Source organism: Phoxinus phoxinus, assembly GCF_949152265.1.
Source record: "Phoxinus phoxinus genome assembly, chromosome: 17".
Taxonomy (NCBI): domain Eukaryota; kingdom Metazoa; phylum Chordata; class Actinopteri; order Cypriniformes; family Leuciscidae; genus Phoxinus; species Phoxinus phoxinus.
This window is the reverse complement of record NC_136892.1, coordinates 20318421-20336553: the sequence shown is the minus strand read 5'-3', so window position 1 is coordinate 20336553 and position 18133 is coordinate 20318421. Positions and strand designations below refer to the sequence as shown.

The 18133-nt window shown below is 38.3% G+C and overlaps 1 protein-coding gene across 5 annotated transcripts in view; it reads right to left on the bottom strand.

Moving 5' to 3' along the window:
- nectin3b (nectin cell adhesion molecule 3b) overlaps window positions 1-18133 on the bottom strand; it is a 52256-nt gene that overhangs the window by 30849 nt on the left and 3274 nt on the right. Inside the window, exon 2 of one of the 5 annotated variants that reach the window (XM_079586664.1) lies at window positions 1113-1292. The exons of 3 other annotated variants lie outside the window; for them this stretch is intronic. The gene's annotated coding sequence lies outside the window, so the exon portion shown is untranslated. Of the gene's footprint in view, window positions 1-1112; window positions 1296-18133 lie in introns of all 5 variants that reach the window. One more of the 5 variants, XM_079586665.1, reaches the window with a different exon arrangement.

Sequence of the window (18133 nt, the reverse complement as noted above, 5' to 3'; positions counted from 1 at the left end):
AATATAAACTTAAACATTCTATTGCAGCCTTGCAAACCATATTTTATTAAGTAAATAATGTAGTTATTGCAATTACAATTCTGTGTGGTGCCACTATTGGAGCAAAAGTACACACTTTTGGGTTTAACACTTTGGCCCATCTGTGATGAAAGAAGCAATAAACAGACTGACATGAGAAAGAATTGTCTGACTAAACATTTCTTGATGTTTTTTGTAAGATTCACTCTTCTAAGTTGCTTAGAACTTGAAGTAGCTATTATATAGACTTTCTAAAGAATATAGATGAATAGATATTACACAGGGAAAGCTCAATACATTTATTAATTGTTTTTACCTAATTTACCCCAAAAAAATCCTTGTATTCATTTATAATTTAATTTAATCATTACATACTAATACTTAATATATTTAATATTTATTTTATTAACATTATCTTTTAATATATATATATTATTTTACATTTTAATAAGAGATTTTTGTTCCATTTAAAAGTCCCAAAATAAATTATTGTGCCCCTCTCTTCATTTTTTTTCCAGAGGTTTAAGCTAAAAATAAGAATTTCTGATAATGTTTAAGAGTAGTTTCGGCATGCTTAGCCACATACTCCACAGAGAAGACAATTTTACCAACATGTGTCATGTGCCAAACAAAACGTTCCCAAATGCACTAATGACTAACGTGTTTCATTAACAAAATTGCTTCAGAGTCTGAGAATGAAATTCAGTAGAAACAAAATGGTGTAAACACACACACACACACACACACACACACACACACACACACACACACACACACACACACACACACACACACACACACACACACACACACACACACACACACACACACACACACACACACACACACACACACACACACACACACACACACACACACACACACACACACACACACACACACACACACACACACACACACACACACACACACACACACACACACACACACACACACACACACACACACACACACACACACACACACACACACACACACACACACACACGTCCTGACAGCAAGGACACCAAGCTCCCAGAAGGGTTCGCTCTATATTCTGCCACAGTCAGCTATTCTCCCACAAGCACAACTACCTGCAAGGTGTGTTGGTGCATGTGAGGGTGTCTGCGGGAGAAGCTGCACGTCTGTGTCCTGTGAGGTGACGGGGTTCAATTTTCCCTCTCAAAGACAGTTTGTATTCATCGCACATGGCAGGTCGCAATGGAGCTATCACCTCTGCCATGACTCAGCAGATGGGCTTAACTTTGCCACATCTCCTTCACCGAAATGAATATCCATGCATGAAGTGGAAGAGAAGGCCGGAAGGAGCGAGAAATATGAAGAAAGAAATTAGTTTGCATTAAACATCCTCACATTCCCTTTATATACATTCCCTCCTGAGGCTAAAACAACAACAAAATTAATCTCCATAAACAATTCCTACCACGATCAACTCTCACTAACAACATCAGCTCAGATTCACATTCTGTTGTGAAATAAACGCTATGTAATAATCCACAATCATAGAGATTCTCCTGATTTGACCTGGGGATTGGCTGATGAAATAACTAAAAATGTTATATTCCCTTCTTCAGATGAGAAGAAAAATTATAATAAATCAGATAAATAAATAGCCTACATGAACTGTAATGCTTATTTTTCAGACAGACAGACATACCAACAACAGTTGTTACTATATTATTATTATGAAATGTATCGTTATACAAATTATTCATCTATTTTGTTAGTACATTTTTATTTTGCACAGATAAGCAGGAACTGGCGTAAATTGCATTTTAACCTTTTACTGCCTTTTCATTACATGAATGACAAAATACTTTACCAACTTCTGACCTTTTTGGAGAAACTACTTTCAAAATATGACAACGATGATAAATGACCATACAGTGACTGTAGAGGAGGAGCCTGTACAAGGGAACAGGTGTTCTGGACAGAGACAGTGAGTGAGCTTAACAGGACTGTATCTGCACACGCCAGACACAGACGCACGAAAGAGGGCCGGAGATGCTGAATGAAAATAGACCTGGGTGATTGAAGAGCTCAAGGTCGTGTAAAGAAAAGGGCAGGCGTGCAGGATGGGGCTAAAGGTCATATGACAATTGTGTTGTGTGTGTGAATCTGAATCTGTACAATGACAGGCACTGACGTTAAGGGTTACACCATTTTTGTATGTAGCAGCAACAACAGCAGAAGTGGCTTCAGGTTTCACATAAATGTGGTCACTGCATCTCCAGCGGCCTGAGCACTCAGCAGGAACGCACCAGGGACCTCAAATAAGTCTCCGCTTCCCTGAAAAAGACAAATAGCCGGACCAAGCTCTACATAAAAGTACAATATAAGGGCATATCCATATGAATTTTGTTCACATTTTGAAGGTGAAGCTCTATTCCAATAGTCCTACAAATCAACTTCTAACTCAGACATTTGCTACTGAGCTAAGGAGTCCCAGTTTAGCTGGTTTGTATGAGCAAATACATTTCATGGTAAACCTTAAACGACAATACTGAAGGGGAACGGGAGAGCTTCACTCCGACGAGGCGAGTGAAGATTAGCTGTACTACGGAGAGTATAAAGGTTCGCTGTTTGTTTAAAACAGCAAAAGTTAAACGTGCTCTGTGGGGGCCCCATTGGGCAATACTGGTGTAAGACACCACCCCAGCAGAGGACATCCCTGGATTGTAGGTCCAGTGGCACCGCAAACCTGCTCAAATAGCTTCTCACACAAAGCTATTTTATGGCTTTAAAAGTTACTTGTAATATTGCACACAATTAATTTAGAGTGTGTTCACACTTGGCACGTTTGGTTGGATTAAAACGAACCTTGGTGAGATTGTTCGGTTAGTGCTGAACGCTAGAAATTAAATATATAGTTTCATCTTTGTTAAAGCTGTATTTTGCTGTTTTATTAACATTAATGACACAGACAACAGTAGGAATATTAGGTTTCTGCTCAGACCGAGAAAAAAAAAAGACAAACATCTGGTTTCTTTTTCAACTATGACATAACCGTGAGAATACTGATGAAGCGCAAGTCCCAATTTTCTTCTTCTGCATTTAAAATTGTTTGAAAGTTTATCATTTGGACGTGTTTTGTCTTGCCAATTTACACATTCAGTCTATGATGGTTAAATTTAGTAGGTAATCCGCGAATCACATGCGTGCCGAACAGTGGGGGAGCTGGTCCGTACGGATCACAGATCCACTGCGATCCGAACAGGAGGAAATTAACTTGAGTTCGATTCAATCGAACCAAACAAGTCAGATGTGAATATACCCTAAATGTTGTGTGTAAATGTCAATAACCAAACAAACCAAGCAAACTGAACTATAAGTGTGAAGTGTGAACACACCCTTAGACTACTTTTATGGTTTCCCTTTTGGAGCTTGATGAACACAATCAGCAATTCACCGGCTGTCAGCAGTATGGTTTCTCAAAGAACAGACAACAACTAATGACAGAAAACAGAGCCACCTCACAGCATCCTGGTGCACGTACCGAAAACGTGTGAGAAAGCCTGTGTTGTGACAGTTCGAGCGGTGATGTCTTCAGGGCAGCAGAGAAGCCTATGCTCTCACACAGAGATGGTGGTTTTGGGAAGAGTGACTCATGGGGCTCCCAGCTCCACAGCACACTAGCTCCAGTCTAGACCACAGAGAGGCCAGGAGACTGCCAGAATCTACCCAATATTAGCACAAACAGCCAGTGAGAGGGGGACGTGGATGCACCCGAGGATTCTGAGAGTGTGACGGAAGTCAAATATAGCATGAGGAACCCCCACAAATTCTTACACATGCACACTAATACATTTGTCAGGGACTATACAAGACTATAATCTTGTCAATTAATTGGTTTAAATTATAGTTACAAGGAAGCTTGTCAAATTTGACAAATCAGAAAAAGTCAGAATAGCAAATATGCTACAAAGCCAAAAAAATAAAAGAAAAAAATAAATCTATGTTATGAGTGATGTTAGAGGAAAGTCTGATGGTTGTGTGAAGATTTTATTGATGACATTGCCAAAACAAAGTGAGATTATGAAAGCTTCACAAACCAGTCATTGTGGTTTGACAGCACAAAAATCAACTATTTGCTGTAAAAATCCCTGATTGTAACATGTGACTGAAAAGCTGCAACAGCACAATGGCTAGCGCAACAGCCTAGGTCATATTCTAATGCTGAGTCACCGTGTCTCTCTTCCTCAGGCTTCTAATCAGTCAACCTCACACAGAGCTGCAATTCACAAGCCACTGTTTTCTAATGGTCAAAACAGCGATGGAAAAATAGCCGTTTCTCATCTCCTACGTCAAAACCTTAACACTCTCCTTTTGCTCCAGCAGAACTAACCAATGTTTTCATTTTATTTTGGTTGTATTTTCCATCTCTCTGAGGCTAATATCATTCCATATGCCTGGTTAAAATGAGACCAGAGTGAAAGGAATATATAGGGTGAGAAAAAAAGCAGCATAGGAGAAGAAAAAGATAGATAGGTTTCAAATGCTTTTGACTAGTTCAATATATTCTGGCAAATTTATTCAAACAAACTTCATCATCATCTTCAAAAAAAAAAAAAAAAAAAAAAAAAAAAACTTTATTTGACCTCATGTCATTTTTTTTTCATGGAACATAAGGATTTTTTTTTTTACAATAATCTTTAAGCAGCACTTTTCCATAAAACAGCAATTCATTTTTATTCATGTTAGTCGTTAAAACAAACAAACATAAAATGAATTAATATAAAAAATGATTAAATACAAAATAAAATAATGTAAATATAAAATCATACAATACACAATAAGTATATAAAATAAATTAAAAATACATAAAAATAAATTAAATAATATTAATAATTAAATAAACAAAATTAATCACAACATAAGAAAATTTGTAAAGTGTTGTATGGAAAAGCTGCGTAAAGACAACTTTTTGCGTTTCACCAAAAAAAAAGACGCATATGGGTTTGGAACAACATGACCGTCCGTGAGTAAATCATGAACTATTCCTTTAACTGTACAACATTAAGATGTGACATCAAAGCTGACGCTGTCTGAATAAAAACCAGCCCTTCATTTCTCCTGGGCCAAATTACAGAGCACCCCATGTGCGCTCAACCCCAACACTCCCTGAGAGACCCCCTTTTTCCACATGATAACATAAGAGGTCTCTGAACAGAGATTTCCTTCCTTCTCCACTTCAAAACACTGCTAATCACACCATTAACTATCGCAATTTAATGCTGTTCCCTCGGCTCTCGGCACACCATTCAACAAGCAGCAGCACCAAGAAGATAAATGAAACATGGCTTTAATGTGTGCTGCTAATAGAGGGAGAAATGCTTTTCTTATGGGAAAGTCCCAGTTGTTTCCGCTGTCCAGCCAACTTGTTTCCTCATTCCCTGTAACTTCTCACAGAGGCTACACACTGGGCAATGATACATTTCGTAGCCGCACTGCATGTTTAGGCAGCACACTAACAGACACGAAACCTCATTAGTGACCGATTTTGAAAGCTCTACACAACACATACAGCAACTCCGTGCAGCACATAAATAAAGTGATTTCAATAGTGTTTGATGTTAGCATGTCGCTACACTAATGGTGTGATAAAAAACAACAGTGCACTAAGGAGTTAAACTATCTGGTAACACTTTAGCTCAGGGACCCATTCTCATTATTAACTACCGGTAGTTGCTTTTAGCTTGCATATTGGTTGTTTATTAGTACTTATAAAGCACATATTAATGCCTTATTCTGCATGACCATAATCCTACCCTATGCCTTCCTTACTAACTATTAATAAGCAGTAAATTAGTTTATTGAGGCAAAAGTCATAGTTAGTGAATCTGTTCCCCAAACTTCTATTTGTGACCCTGGACCACAAATCCAGTCACATGGACACATTTTCTGAAATTGAGACGTATGCAGCATTTGAAAGCAGAATAAATAAGCTTTCCATTGATGCATGGTTTGTTAGGATAAGACAATATTTGGCAGAGATACAACTATTTGAAAATCTGGAATCTGAGGGTGCAAAAAAAAAAAAAAAAAAAAATCTAAACATTGAGAAAATCACCTATAAAAGTTATCCATTTATGTTCGCGATTGTGCTGCATTCACTCACAAAAATAAATGTTTTATATATTTACGGTAGGAAATTTACAAAATATCTTCATGGAGCATGATCTTTACTTAATATTCTAATGATTTTTGGCATAAAAGAAAAAGTAATAATTTTGACCCATACAATGTATTTTTGGCTATTGGCACAAATATGCCTGTCCTACTTATGACTGGTTTTGTGATCCAGGGTCACATTTTAATTAGACTGAACATTTCTTTTTCTTAAAATCCTGAGTTTGTTTGACCTTATAAGGCAACAGTTTAGTTGCCTATACACCTTCTAAGCCTTTGAGTCTGAAGTGTGCCTGCTATGATGCATTCAAATGCTGCCTAGGTAGACAGCTCAAGGTTTTGAAATCAAACAGTTGTCAAAACAAGGAAATGCCGAAATGCCAAATGAGAGCGCTGTGATTTCAATATTATGATCAGACTAGTTAGGTCATTTGTTTCTACATAGTTCATCCAGATCTGATATAAAGGGCTGGTTCCAATCTCAAGCTCAAATCCCGCTCTGTGATACATTAGCGTGGTGAGGACAGATTCAAATACACAAAGCAAAGCAGGTCTCAAGGATCTGTCTGACCACAAGTCTCTGAAGGGACAGATGGACTCTTGCTTCAAAACAGTCTGCTTTCAGGTCGGCCCAGCAAGTTTGCGCTGCGACAGGGAGGGACTGAGAAATGAGCGGTTTGGGGGCCGATTCAGTGTTTGAGCGTGGGAGATGCAAGCTCCTCGCTGTGGTAGGTGCAGCAGAGCTCCAATAAGGCCTCCTAAACAAACAGAGGTTTGAACCTATGGGAGATTTTCTGACATCTAGGATATTTGCCCAGCGTATCATCCTAAAAAATCCCTTTTCAGAGTCCACATCCTAGGAAAACAAGAGAGAGGGTGGGTACATGCGCGCATAGACAAATTCAACTCAGCTTTGCCAATGCGGAGGATGTTGGAATACAAAAAGTTTACTTGAATGATGAAAAGAGAGAACGAGCCAGTTTGATCTCACTGAGTCTTTCTGTCGAAGACTCCCTGAAAGAAAAGCGATGACTCAGAGGTATAGGGCCTATTTCTATCAACTGAAATGTGGATTCATTTTAGACCACATAACTTATGCAAAACATGCCAATGGGAAACAATGCTGCACATTGATAACAAAAGCATTCATTGAAATTGCTAAATTATTAAATGAATGCAATTAAAATACTGTAGCAAATGTGTTTCTTCATGGTGTCATATAAGAATCAGATGCTTAATTTTCCCAAACCATAGTACACAAAATAGATAAGTTGTTACTTCAGTAAAGGTGCTGACGAATCTGGGAAAGTGCCAAAAATCTAATCGATTCAAGGATGGCACCAATAATAATGAACTTCTAGCCAGTACAGAATTATTAGTTTAAATTTCATGTTATAAAAATATATACACTACAACTAATCTATGTTATCTAAAAAAACACTAGAAATGAAAACAATAAATTTAAAGGGGCTATATGTAAGAATTTTCATGTATTAATTGCCAATGTGTGAACAACTTGTAACAAAAAAAAAAAAAAAAGACCTTCCCAGACTGTCTATGAAAGCCTGCAGACTGGACTGATTTCTATGTGAAGGACTTGGGATGTTTTTGACAGGAAAATCAAAAGGACGTGATGGTTAGGCACACTCAAGAGAGCCTCTCTTCCATTCTATGATACAAGAAATTAATGCTTATACAGTGTTCAGGATAAGACAGAAATTCTGTACTGCAAATTTGTGTCATGCAACGAAAAGGGATCAATTCAAACTAATATACTCTATAATCAAAATATCATAGTGTCAATTTAATAACACGATACAGACAAATGAAGTGTTCAACTTTTCCATATAGATATGAATTTTGCAAACATATCCACATTGCGACGATCAGATGCATTTTAACTGCCATTTTCTCACCGCTGTAATTTTTGTTGGGTTTATTTTGTTATTGAGAGGAAAGCAAAGCACCCAACACATATTTACATATTCATCTAAATGTCGCTCTCAGCACGGTGTTGGGTATTTTCATCAAAAGTATAATGCTGCAAATGGATTTCCAACTTCTTTTTACTACTAAGCGAAGAATGAACAAGAACTTCGCCATGAATAGGCTATATCGGGGCCTGCAGTTCACTTATAGGCCACTGGTGTCGCTAATAACAAGAGTTTCTGGAATTCTAAATATAGCCCCTTTAAATAAATAAATAAATAAATAAATAAATAAATAAATAAATAAATATATATATATATATACACACACACACACACATATACTATAGGTGGAAATGAGCATGCATGATTAAACTAATCAGCAATATTTTCAAGTAAGCGGTATGCTAATATAGTGCATCTGTAATTAGCCTATAAATCAATTTCTTTTTTTATCAATTCAGACAGCATGCTCATAATAATAAATAAATAAATAAAAACAAGTTATGAGCATGCTGTCTGAATTGATCACACCACATGTCCGTATTAAAGCCCAAAAGACACTTTCATAAGCTCCAATTTAACAGCACTGAGGGACTATCTAATTAAAGAGAGAGGAGACGGATGCACTTGGGTGGGATGCAGCAGTCAGAGTCTCTGCACATGATTACAGATGAAAAACATATGAAAATAAAATAGATGAGTTCTTCAATTCAAGTTAATAATGTCAGTCTTTCAATCACGAGCCCTTCACAAAATCAAAAGACTTCCGGTGCTACAGACCCAGATGTTAAAATGTCTTCTGGAGACATTCATTGGCAATGCATTCACATCAAGGAATCAGGAGAGGAATGTTAAACTATAAGCTCCAAGAACTTCAAAGTCCCTTATGTGTATGATATGACAACAATGGTATGCAACGATGAGGATGATGACAACAGTATGTGAAGACACATGTAGAGTTTCACATTTGCCTGCAATCATGACAGAAAATGCTGTGCCACATCAGAACGGAGCCATTCAGTGACGTCAGCAGGAGCTCAGCAGTCTTTCTAATCACAGTCACAGTCGTATTGCGTTTTAGTGCATTTGAAAGAAAGGGAACACAATTACAGCAATCCTCATCTGGCGTGGCTGCCAGAATTGCATTTCAGAGTGCATGCATTCCAGAGTGACAAAATGAGAAAACCATGAAGGCCTCCATCATTGGAACACTATTAAAAAAAAGAAGAGACGTCAGCCAACTAAGATACTGAGGAGTTTGAGTGCTCCAACCAGGCAGAGCGGAAATCTAGATATTTCCATGAATGATTAAAGCACGTGTTCATCACACTGGAAGGATTTTAAGTGAATCGTTTCCAAAAAAGGTGGATAGACTTATTCTGGTTGAGCTGGGACACGTCGTTCAATCACACCAGTACATTTTATTTTATTTTATTATCTTTTTCATAAACAAAATCTTATTTAATTCTTTCAATTTCATGTAAATCTATGTGATATACCGGCCATTAAATGTAAGGGATAAAAGTTTTTTTTTTTTTTTTTTTTTTTTTTTTTTTGCATAAATCTCTTTACAAATAGATTACGGGTGTATCAATGCACCCAATAGTCCTGCCAATTGTGAATCATTTGTTTTGGATTGGCCAAATTTAAAATAAGAAATCGAGAGAGTGAGTGAGTACAAGTATATCAAATCAAATGCATAACTCTGAATTAGCAAAAATCTAATGAAATTGATTCACTTTCCAATAATTATCAGCTCTACATTTAGAAATAGATGTCTTGAGATTTAAAAGTTTTTGCGAAAAAAAGAAAAGAAAAAAAAACCTTATCGGCTGACCACTAGTTAAACCCACCACTTTTGATAATTCATAGAAGATCCAATGATGTCAAACAAGACACTATGACTTCAAGTAGTGAAGAGGGCTGCTTAAAAAAAACAAGTCAGCCAGCCCTAGTTCACACCCAAAAATGCTGATAAGTGAGGGTGGATTAGACAATACTTGCATGGGAACTGAGTGACCACTTCACGGCCCCAGCGTGCCTGTGAAGGCTTGCTGAAAACCAGGAAGGAAAGAAGGACTGGTGTTTACTTACAGCATTTAAAAGTGAATCAGAACAGAAGGTCGTAACAAAGCTCTGGTTTTCAGAGTCAAAAGTAACAACAACAACAACAAAAGGCTCCACCTAAAATAATCAACACCAAATTCTTATCAACGTAATGCGTGACGATGACCTCAGCATCAGGTCAAATCCGCTGTGGTTCTCGGGTTAGTGAGGAGAATGTTCTTAGATCAGAGTCTAATCCGCTGCATTCCAGGCATTTTAAAACAGGCTTAAAAAGCTTTCAATGCACCTCGACCAAACACTGCACTACCTTGAAAAGCAGCGGAATTATGAATATGTCAGCGAACATATGCTTTCGTGAGGCGTGTGAGCCCCTTACTGGATTATGCATTAAGCTTATTCCAGAGTCTCTACCATGATGCCTTTAGGTTATTTTAACGATAACATCAATGTTGTCCCACAAACAATGCAAGTGTTATACTGAAATCCAGTGGCCATATGACAACACGCACACCATTACTAAATGAATTCTAAACTGAGTAAACTTGTCAAACACGCATACATAAACTTAACAGGCCTCTCATTAAAACCTTCCAGTGCTGCGGGCACACACAAAAAGAGGGTTGAAATGACAACACACCACATACAAACAGTCTTTTGTAAGGAGTGCTGTGGGCCCTCTGAGAGACCCCAGGGATTTCCATGGGTCCCGGGACGATCTGAAAAATATCTGAAACCTCCATACAATGCAGCAAATGTGCTAAACTGGGCCAGAATACATCAATGTAATATGAGATTAAAGATACAGATTCAAACCGCTTTGAGAGGAGAGGTGGGGAACTGTGGGAGAGAAAGACGCCATGGCAACAAAACACTTAAGCAAAGAAACAACTCAGGATGGATTACATTTTTGTATGAAATCTATATGCTTTCCCTCCATGTCATAATATCACGCAACAAAATGACTTGCAGGTGTTTTGCTATGCTTAAATGGTGCCTCCTGGGCAAGTATCACGTACAGAGACAACTGTAAGCAAACCATTAGTTAAAGCTGCAGTCCGGCACTTTTTTGGGTTTAAAAATATAAAAAAATACATTTTTGAAAAAAAACTTAACCAGCCAGTGTTCAAAACGATCTGCTTGCCTTACCTCGATTCAAAACGGTAAGCTTGTAATAATGATTTTAATTCCAGTGGTACTGGTGGATTTCCGCGGGAATTTCGAGCATGTCTTTGCGTCATTACGTCACTTCTGTAGGCTACACATAGAGAAGGAGTCCCCGGCTAGCGTGTGTGGATGATGGAGGAGATTTAGCTTAGCACTTGGTATGGTGGATCCCGAAAGTTTAAAGCGACAATCACCAGTGACAACTGGAGATTCACCAGTTGTAAAACCCAAAGACTTCGGACTTCAGAGTGGCTACAGAAAATATATATTTTTCACGTTTTGACGTGATATAAGCAATCGTTAGATTTAATCAGCATGATATAGCTACTGCAATGCTTCCCCCACCCCCCGAATTTGGTCAGAACAAAAGTGAATGTTACTTACTTGTTCAGATGACATTTTCCGATGAAAATTCTAATGTTGACACTTTCAAAAAGTATACTCTGAGATTGCTGATGACAGTAGTACAGTATCCACAGCGACGCGGCAGCCTCAATACATTGTGTTCATCCGCGCTGTTTCATGCCGATTTACTACCCACGCACAGTTAATAATTCCGCGAATAACTGCAATTGCAGATTTCTAACAGAGATGGCGACAAAGAGGAAAAACGACGGACTGCAGCTTTAAAATGTAGTATATGGTTTAATTAATTAACATTAATTCATTAATATACAATTCATTAACATGCGTTAGGTAGTTCATGTATCAGGTATGATGAACTAATAATAATGAACATTACCATGTAATGACCTTTTATCCTAGAGCATGATTTGTAAACTAATACATTTCGGCCCCGTTTACATCTGAATTTAAGATGCGGTTTTGTCGATCGGATCACAAGTAGACGGGTGGAGACACATACCCCGTTTACACCTGGTGTTTTAATCCATCTCTTTTGTCCAATTTACTATCCTGATTTCTTCGAGGGGAGGGTCTATAGGCAGGTAAATGTATGGGCTTTTTCAGATTATTTGATCTAATGGATGAAATAAGCACTTGCAATTTACATTTGAACACACTCTGAGTCAACAGAAAAATGCACGAAGAGCAGAAGCTTTCATTTCTGCTCTGATAACCACAAGACGACGCCGAATGCTGTGTGTGTGTTAGAAATCAGGACATTGTGCTTGGTACGTTTTTCATCTTCAAACCAAACTTTGGTCTCAGTCAAAAAAAGTTTAAATCCCGTCTATCTAGCACGCTTCACATTATTACACATCAAGTCAGTAGGCGGATAAGCATGTGGTCTTTTGTGGCTGTTTCGAACGCATTTGACCACATGAGCGTGAATCTACACTACAAATCTACAATCTGGTCAAATGCGTTTTCAACTACCTCTGGAAGTGGTCGAAAGTGGACAAGCTCAAAACAGGGCCTTTGACATTGCATCACATAACCAGCTCCATACGTATGACTTTTCTGAGCTCAAAAACTTGCTCTCAATCTCACCTGTACAGCATTGCACTTTAGATGCAGAGACATTGGGAGTGAGTTCCGTGAAACACGAGTCACGACACTCGATAATAAATACAGATCAAAGACTTGTAGAAGCAAATGAAAATGACATGGTTGCCACAGCAAATTTGCTTTTATTTGCTAATACTATGGGTTATTCTATATAAAGGGGAGTGTAGGTGGTGTGCTATTTTCAAACATGATCAAGCACCACTCACTAGGCATTTCATTTATTAATTTAGCAGACACTTACTCAAAGCCGCTTACAATTAAGGAATACAACAAGTGATTAATCTAAAGAGGCTATAAACATAAGATGTGCAATTAATACAAAGTTTCAGTTATCGTTCAGGAAAAAGCTAGAATAGCGAGGGATTAATGAATAGTGAGAGCATAAGTGAAAATGGTGAAATATTTAATGTTATTATTATTATTCAGCAGGATGGAGACAAGTGCTCACAGATGAGATGAGTTTTCAGTTGTTTCTTGAAAATTGTTAAGGATTTGGCGGTCCAGAAGTTCGGAAGATCGTTCCACCAGCAAGGAACAGTGAACGAAAACGTTCTTGAGAGTGATTTTTTTGTGCCTCTCTTTAGTTTGATGGAACAACAGGACACCGCTCACTTACAGACCGAAAGCTCCTTGAGGGCACGGTGGAGGTGAGAGGGTGCAGAGCTCGTGGCCGTCCTGTAAGCAAGCACCAATGTCTTGGACTTGACGAGAGCCGCAACCAGGAGCCAGTGCAAAGACATAGGCTCTCTTGGGTTCGTTGAAGACCACCGCTACATACTTGATCATCTGTAAAGGGTTTGATTGCACACGTTGGAAGTCCAGCCTAGAAAAGACAAGGGCCTGGACGAGAAGCTGTGTTGCAGGCTCAGTTAGGAAGGGCCTGATCTTCCTGAGAGTTGTTGTACAGTGTAAACCTGCATGATCATGGTCTTTGAAAGTCAGCTTTCATCATGTTTAAATCCATAGTTGTGTATTCGAGCTTTGATTTTTCTCCCAAAATCAGTGTAGAAAATGCAAATCCTTAAGGAATCAGATCACACTCAAGTCATAACCAGCAGCACAGCAAATATAAAGTAATATATATGACTGGCATCCTCCAGTGACAGCTGCAGAAAGTAATCAAGCCATAGAGTGAAGTTAGAAACTACATAAGGGGTGAAAATGTCAGTGTTAACCACAGGCTCGTAGAAGACACACGGCTCGTCTCCCCACCCACAGAGAGACAGCTGCTTGATGAAGAGGTCACTGGAACTCGGCTGCCCTTCATGCTCCGGCAAAAAGCTGGGCTGGTCATCTCAGAGATTAATACTGGGGAGAACTGCACAGAGATCACTGACTGTCTGTCTGTTTGTTTCTCTCTCATGTTAACAACAGCACCATCGCAACGCAACACACACACACACACACAGATAGCATCCTAAGCTGGCCTCTCCATTATTACTTGGGCTTAATCCTCTTTTGCAACAGAGGGACAGATGAATGAATCCCAATTCTCTACAGCACTGACATCTCATCGACCCCCTCTTTAAATGTCACAATTTTAAATCGATCTGTGTTGGCTATTAAATCTCTCTGTGGCCCTTAATTTCAGAAAAACCTGCCTATTTTTGATCTTCTGCACAAAGCACATTTCCGTACCTCAGTTTGGGACATCGCAGGCAGTGCTCTGTTCTCTGACGATGCAGCTCATCACAAGCTATAAAGAGTCAGCCAGACTGAAGACCATGTTTATTGTCGGTTTACAATATTACAGTTAATACAGGAAACAAAAACGACGCCTTTGCACTAATGTCTTATTCTGGAGGGGACAATAAGAGAAAACTTTTTGTAGGGACGCAATATGCGGTCGAGTACCTCCTATGCACGAGTAAAAACAATATTCGAACTTCACAAACTGATTTTCCTCTTGTCTGTAGTAGACACCAAAGGAAAAACTAAATGAATAAAGAAAATTATTTTTTAAATGTTTAGGGCTGTGAAAAGTTCTTTGAATGTTTGAATGTTTGTGAAAACATTGAATGAAACATAAATACTTTAACATTGATCAAATTTAATATTAGACATGCATTCATTATGCTTTTTTAAAAGACAGGTTGGAATCAAATTGGCTGCAAATCTACCTAAACAGGTGAATTAATCTCTTCATAAGTTTGGTGTCGGTAAGATTTTTTTAATGTTTTTTTTTTAAGAAGTCTGCAAAAATATTTGATCTCCAGTGTCACATGATCCTTCAGAGATCATTCTAATATGCTGATTTGCTGCTCAAGAAACAGTTCTTATTATCAATGTTGAAAACAGTTGTGCTGCTCAACATTTTTGTGGAAACCATAAAAAAAATTATTCAGGACTTTTTGATATAGAGTACGAACCGTATGTACATTATTTGAAATCTAAAATAAATTTTTGAAATAAATGTCTTAACTGTTACTTTTGATACATTTAATGTGCCCTGGCTGAATAAAAAATAAAAAAATAAAATAAAATAAATCTTACTGACCCCAAATGTAAAAATAATCTGGTCATTAAGCTCAGGGTGAGTGTAAAGGGCGACATTAGAATCACAACCGGTACAGAAGGTGAGCTTACTGTACGCCTCTGCACCAACAGGCTCTCAAAAGCACAGATGAAAGGTTCTAAATAAAGAGGTCATTCATTATTCAACCCTGCTCCAAAGCAGTGTGACCCGGAGTGCCAAAGTGTGGAAATCTCTACTCCAACTATACCACAGAACATGCATGTTTCTCGTAGGTTATTCATGAATAAACAATGAATAAAGAACCTTGCTAAGACTTCTCAACATGTACAATGCATTGATACCTTAATGGTCTTGTGGACGGACACTTTGTTTTACCACGGCTCACATATTCCATGTCACAAGCATTACAAGATCAATAACATCATGCTCCAGATGGATCTTTCTTGCAGATGCACTGTCAGCCTTGACGGCCCTGTTTACACCTGGTATTAAAGGGATAGTTCACCCAAAAATGAAAGTCAGCCCATGATTTACTCACCCTGAAGTCATCCTAGGAATATATGACATTCTTCTTTCAGATTAATACAATCGGAGTTATATAAAAAATTCCTGGCTCTTCCAAGCTTGATAGTGGCAGTGAATGGCTGGATGACTCGGAAGTCCATCAAAGCGCATCCATTCATGAAGTGCTCCACGTGTCTCTGAGGTTAATAAAGGCCTTCTGAAGTGACACGATGCGTTCGTGTAAGAAAAATATCCATATTTAAAACTTTATCGACTAAAATAACTAGCTTCTGGCAGACGCATCGATTTATGCCAAAAGAGTAACACTTGAACTTGATGCACGACGTAATGACGAACGCGGTTGCCCAGTCCTGTGTGTTTGAACCGCAAGAGGCATCAATTGCCGTCATTACGCTGCGCGTCAAGTTCAAGGGTTACTCTTTTGGCGCAAGTCGATGCATACGGCCTCTCTGCCGGAAGCTAGTTATTTTAGTCAATAAAGTTTTAAATATGGATATTTTTCTTACACAAACGCATCGCTTCACTTCAGAAGGCCTTTATTAACCCCCTGAGACACTTTAATCATGAATAGATGCGCTTTAATGGACTTCCAAAGTCATCCAACCATTCACTGCCATTATCAAGCTTGGAAGAGCCAGGATTTTTTAAATTGAACTCCGATTGTATTCGTCTGAAAGAAGAATGTTATATACACCTAGGATGACTTCAGGGTGAGTAAATCAAGGGCTAATTTTCATTTTTGGGTGATCCCTTTGAGATGTGTTTTGGTCGATTGGTTCAAAAGTAGATGCCAAAGAAAGGTAAAAAAATGGGGTCGAAAACGTCCACTTTCGAACACTTGGGTAGTCGAAAACGTATTCGACCAGATTTTAGACTCAGTCTAGACGCTCACGTGGTCAAATGCGTTTGAACAGCCACAAAAGACCACCTACTCTCCGCCTACTGACTTAATACGTAAACATTATGGGAAGTGCGCTAGATGGGATTTAAACTTTGTTGGCTGGATACCCAAGTATGGTTTGAAGACAAAAAACGTACCACGCACATTGTTCTCTCACCATTCCTGATTTCTAACATGCACTCACAGCGTTCAGCGTCGTCTTGTGGCTATCAGAGCAGAAACGAAAGTTACTGCTCTCCGTGTTTTTTTCCATCCACCACAAAAAAAAACAAAAAAAACAACAACAAAAAAAACATACATTTACCCACCCATTGACCCTCTCCTCGAATAAATCAGGACAGAAGTGGTTAAAAGTGGACAAATTATTAAATTTGTCCGTAAAAACGGATTAAAACACCAGGTGTAAACGGGTATTCATCTCCCTTGTCTGCTTGTGATCTGATCGACCAAAATGCATCTTAATACCAGGTGTAAACAGGGCCGATAAGAGTGAGCACTCAGGGGGCCGGTGCAGCTGTGATTTAAGCTCTAGAGAAATACACCACAGAGATTGAGAGTGTTGAAAGGATTGGGTTTAATACCACTAATGCTTCAATTTCCACATCACCTTTTAGTCCGTTTATCGATCATATTGAAGAGAGTCAAGAGAAAGAGTAAAAAAAAATTTTTTTATATAATTTACTCATATATTACTGAGAATACTATTAACCTCTGATGTTAGTGGTGTCTGGTCCAGGACCAATATGAATTTAGGACCGAGGACAGTGCTGATTTTCGGTGTTGGAAACTGCACCTCCAGCCTATTGGTGGAAAACGGATTTGGCTGACACAGTAGGATAAAATACTAAATTATTATTTTTCCATGTCCACAGTATTCATTAATTCATTATTTCCACTATTTATAGTTGTTCAGGTCTAGCAAGTAGTGTGATACAATGATATAGTGTGATACAATGATAACATTATAACACTCAAAGCAGTGTTCGTGCAGAATTTATGGTACTTTTCAGTTCACGAGAAAAAACCCTGGAAATGTACCCTATTTTCTAAATGCATGGTAATTAATCTTATTGTGAATCCATGCACACATTTGATTTAGGCAAAAAAATAAATAATTAAACGTTATTTTTAATCATACACGATTAAACATGATAACTCTGTCTTTCTGTGAAATGCCAGGCTTCTCTCTAGTGATGTATGCCGGACTTCTCCAATCATCTCATCCACATAAACCACACCCCTTTTCTACATCTGCCTGCCTCCATCCAATCAACAATTGATGAATTGAAATAAGTCCCCGTTCCACTCGGATGTACATCACAATATGGAAGAAATGATCTGTCGCTACTTCCATTTAAACACAACTTTAACCTTTGCAACCTCAGGAGTTTTCAGGAATATGTAACTTTTATTGCTTTCACTACAATTAAT